This window comes from Pinus tabuliformis, chromosome 8, assembly GCF_031772625.1.
Source record: "Pinus tabuliformis cultivar Carrire ecotype Pingquan chromosome 8, CPIR1, whole genome shotgun sequence".
NCBI classification, from domain to species: Eukaryota; Viridiplantae; Streptophyta; class Pinopsida; order Pinales; family Pinaceae; genus Pinus; species Pinus tabuliformis.
Window position 1 is genome coordinate 1572853201 of NC_142294.1, and position 5295 is coordinate 1572858495.

Here is a 5295-nt window from a genome sequence, read left to right on the forward strand (position 1 = left end):
GCAACAACAACAAATACAATAATCAAATAAGGAAATATGATCGAAGAAATAACCACAATGAAAAATATGAGAGAAGAAGAAGAGATACCTCAAGTGACCATGAAGAAAATCATCCTCCTCAGAAGAAGTCAATATTTCCCAGGTATGAAAGTAATACTGTAAATAAATCTGAATACGTTCTTATTTCTTCTCTTACTAGTTCTTCTCCTTCAGATTCCCTGGATAGTTGGTTGGTTAATAGTGGGGCCACTCATCATTTCTCTGGATATAAGGAAGCACTCTCTAATCTAGTAGAGAGGGAGACTAAGCTGAAGATTATTCTTGAAGACAACTTCACTCATCCCGTGAAAGGCTTGCAGTCCATCAAAGTTCATCTGAATTCTAGGGAATCAATTTTGTTACATGATGTTATGTATGTGCTAGGATTAATGAAGAGTTTGGTATCTATATCGACATTAGAATATAAAGGGATGAGGGTTTCCTTCATCAAAGGAAAATTTCTGACTTGGTCTATTGGTTCACCTATGAGAGATGCATTCACATTAGGATCAAGATGTGAAGGACTCTATAGAGTCACTAGCAGTCCAATTCTATCATTGCTTCATAATAACAATCATTGGAGTGAGTTGTGGCATCGAATACTGGCTCATCTTGTAATGCCCCACTTAAATCTTATCCTACAAATTGTGTTAATATTTACATTATCTGAAAATATTGAGAAATATTGGTCTAAAATAAATTTATGATTTCCATTATTCAAATTCCCCACTTACCTTCTCAATTTGAATATTGTGTAGGATATGGTCTCCTTCCATTAATTCAAAATATATTTATTCATTCACACACCCCAATGTACCCTCACATTTACTAAGGAGAAGACATGGTCCTCTCCATGTAAGCACATTTCACATTCCCCAATGTACCCTCACATTTACTTGGGAGAAGACATAGTCCTATCCATCTTATCATCAATATATATTTATTCATTTCACATTCCCCAATGTACCCTCACATTTACTAAGGAGAAGGCATGGTCCTCTCCATGTAAGCACATTTCACATTCCCCAATGTACCCTCACATTTACTTGGGAGAAGACATGGTCCTCTCCATGTAATTACACTTCACATTCCCAAATGTACTTTTCATATTTACTTGGGAGAAGACATAGTCCTCTCCATCTTATCATCAATATATATTTATTCATTTCACATTCCCCAATGTACCCTCACATTTACTAAGGAGAAGACATGGTCCTCTCCATGTAAGCACATTTCACATTCCCCAATGTACCCTCACATTTACTTGGGAGAAGACATGGTCCTCTCCATGTAATTACACTTCACATTCCCAAATGTATTTTTCAGATTTACTTGGGAGAAGACATGATCCTTTCCCATTAAATTCTCAATTTTATATTCATATCACAATTCCAAATGTGCTCCTAGCTTAGAAGAGAAGTCAACCAAGGATGGGTGAGAGTTAATGACATTTATGAGAGGTGGTTGAGGAAAGAGGGTATAAAAAGGGAAGGGGGAAGGAAGAAAAGGGGAGTTGGAGTTTTGCTTAGGATTGTGGGGGTTGGTTGTGATTGTTTGGCCTTGTTATGATTTTTGGGAGACCTTGGAAACCTGTGGAGGTTTCTTGGGTTTGAGAGGAGGAAAGTATCATTATCTAGTTTTGCACATTCTTCTTGAGGACACACTATATCTGGTTGGACTTGGGCACGGAGGGCTAGGGAACCTGTGGAGGTTTCCTGGGCTAGGAATTTATTTCCTAGTTGGCTGGGAGGTAAATCCGGTTGGGTCGGCCAGAAGGAGCGTTCAGCTGGAGCTATCAGACAAAGGTATCATCATCAACCGCCGAAACATGTATTTTTCCATGGACTACTCATGTTAAGTTGATATTAATGGAATGCTCACCTTAATTTATGTTGCTTATGATAAAATGATAATATGTTAAATGTTTAAAGCTATGTGAAAAGGTCAGCAAGCTCCTTTTATTATTTATAAATTAACAGGAAAATAGATCTGTTAGTGTATAACGAAATAGAGGCTCTAATAATAGGATTCAGGTTCTTACACATGGTATCAGAGCTTTGGTTCAAAACCTGGACCCAAAGCCCACTAAACCCCAAAGACCACTAGAAGGAGGGCTTGAACCTCTGACCTTGTAGCTGTTAAGCTGTTTTGGTTAACAGCCTTTACCCATCAGCATCGCTGCCATGGAGTCAAATTCCTGCTCCTTGATGTCAATTTTCATACGTACTTCATTGAATATGAGTATTGTGAGGGAACGATGGTTATCTTTATTAATGAGATAATTGTAGGGGTCAAACAAAATTTGTTCCGAACTATGAAGTTCACGTGATAATTCGTATGGACACAAGCCTTGAATTCTGCAATGCTAATCAAATCTTCAATGTCAGTTCTCAATTTTACATGGACCTTACGATTTTGGTAATAACAAACGGGAGACTTGCAAATTGAGTGACATACATTATTTTCGCTAACATTCTACTGTGTACAAGAACAACAGAGAGATCTGTTGTGTTCCTTTCACACTGAGAAGAACTTGCACCTTCAGAGATGTGCGCAGATTATTCGCCCTGTATCCCGTTAGATGGATGGGATAGATTACTTTGTTTACGATTAATCCAGCCTTGAGATTCTGCGCATTGACCTGCGCGAGGGGTGCTATTATTTTCCCCACAACTTGGTAGTATTTGGTTGACCTGTGATTCGTAGTAACATTTCATCTTTCGGTAGCCTTGGCTCCTCTGTTATATCTTCCGTTCGTTGTGCATGCCAGAATTCCCAGCCACGGGAATAGGTGCAACTTATATGGACAGATTTAATTGTTTTATCAGGACGAGCTTCTTCCTTTCCAGTTTCCGAAGCCCATGATTCCTGATAACAGTCCTGTGGTTCTGAGTTCGGTTCTTGTGAGCTCCAATGTTGTTGCCAAGGATCCATCTCCGAAGTCGCCCGAGTTTTCTTCTGGCAGATGGAAGATCGGCCTCAAGAAATCCCAAACCTCGATCACCGCTCCCAAGGCTTCCAAGAACCGCAATCTCTCAAAAACCCACTATCTACAGGGATCAAACCCTCGGCCTCGTCGTTGCAGCGGTTGTTACTGCTTTGCGACTCCGTCATCGACTGCGCATCGGCTTGATTTTTGGTCCACTGTCTAGATCCTGATTTGGACAAACTGCCGTGCTACTCTGTGGATTCCATTAGCAAAGACTTGATTCTCTGCAAACCCTTCAGGATTAATATCAACCCCTCAATAGCGCGACAAATGAATAATAAATACTAGAAAGTGAGGATCTAGAGGTCATATGTTTGGAAAACAATTCCCAAGTACTTCGGTCACTGAAGCTCCAGCTCCCAGCATCAAGTATGTAAATGCCTGATCAAAAGCAAAAACAAACCATGCCCCGGAAAGACTGCGGGACCTACGAACAACATAATCAAATACCGAGAGGACAGAGTACGCAGCACATATCCCATTTGCATAAGCCAAATACCTGAAAGCGCCAGCATGTTTATACTCGACAGTTCCATAATCGTTTCCCTGCTTGCTCTTAAGCATAAGTGCAAGAGCTGAAATGCAAAATCCAACAGGTAGAAACCGCAAAGCCGTCTCGATCCATTTCTTTTGTGCTGTTGATCTAGAAATTAATTCGATCTCTTCTTCTTTTTCTGCTCCCATCTCAGCACTCATAACTCCATTCTTCGCCATCTTCAGTTAGCTACCCCAAACAAATCCACCCAAGTGGGGCATTACAGTAGCTAGCAAGGACTAGCCTTGAAACACGGAGAAGGAAAATAGACCGGTAAACTAATGTCTAATAACACCGAAATTTCAAGTATCGAGCCATTTAACAACTGTTTCCAGCTAGCTATAATGTCTCACAGTTAAAAGATTGTTGCCTGTTTTATATATTTTATAAGCTACTGCTTTTTCTTTTATGTTGCCTTTGTAATAGGAGAGATTGCCGCTGCTTTTGCTTTTTCTGTAGCATTCGTAATGGGAGATATTACAATGTAAGACAATGACCTGTTATTGATTTTGGTACAAAAATATCATGTAGAATGAATATAAACCGTAAAATTGCCTTGAAGTCGACCTTCTGATAAAGTGGTCCCAAAGACTGTTGATGTTAAATAATGCTCTCATCCATTCTCCCAGCTGGTTTAATGCTTGCTATTGAGGGCTGACACTGACCTGTCATTTAGTAGCACGGTTAAATCTCTTCACAATTCACAGTTCTAATATTCTTTACAGTGGCATGAATTGTTGTTTCTAATCAGCCATATCACTAAAAGTCAACTGGAATCAATGCATATCTTAAATCCAAGCTAAAGATTGGATACTATTTGTTTACTACTGATATGCTGAGTTGAATTAAAGCAAGACTCTCATGCGTTCTTTGTCATTTCTGTTTCTTTGCTGGGGAAATTTTCATGGCAATGAATTTTATTCCTGCTATCAATAACTATCCTAGTGATAGTGGAATGAGATCCTCTTCAATCATGCCTATTGTTAAATATAACTCTAGTCACTATGCAAATTTGATTGCATTGCAATAATTTCTGATGCATGTTTGACTCCGTGACAAATCATTGGTGCCTTCCTTTGTCTCGATTCCTAATGTCGTTGGATCCTTACTTAGCATGGGTCCAATAAATATTAATAAGAAGTTGTCCTCTTCTTCTTGCATGGTGCCTCCCAAATGATCTTCTGGATCAAATTTTACCTGTAGGGTTAGATGCAGAAGGGATGACTCTCCCCAGAGAAAAAAAAAATGGGAACCATTTAGATTTTTGGACTTATAGGGTTTAATAATTTGTTGCAGTCAAGTTTTTCTATAGATGAAAAGCATTTTTTTGGGCAGTCTGCCCTTTGTTTCTGCAATTGCTTCTGAATATGAGAAAAATAAAAAAATTTGGAAACAAAATTAATGTAGTGTTCTATGGTATTTACATCTCTTGGATTGAATGATGTCTATTTTCCCTATACCAAGTATCACTGGCCATGATCGAAGTAACAGGGCTACCCAATTACTCAGGAAGCAGTCTAATAACACATTCTGTAACTTTTTTAGGCTTTCATTTTTCTCTGGTGTTCCATTTATATCATCTACAATTTGTTGTCTTTTCTCGATAATAATCCATTTGGTACCATATTGAACTATTACTTACCTATTGTCTGGCTAGCTTGCACCCATTTTCCTGAGTAATTGTGAATCCATAGGGGGGCTGAAGCAATTTATGTTGTTGGATTAAAGTCTA

General features: G+C 38.8%; 1 pseudogene; it reads right to left on the reverse strand.

Moving 5' to 3' along the window:
* Nucleotides 1-3334: 3334 nt before the first annotated feature.
* LOC149242034 (CASP-like protein 2A3 pseudogene) lies at nt 3335-3742 on the reverse strand (annotated as a pseudogene).
* Nucleotides 3743-5295: the final 1553 nt, after the last annotated feature.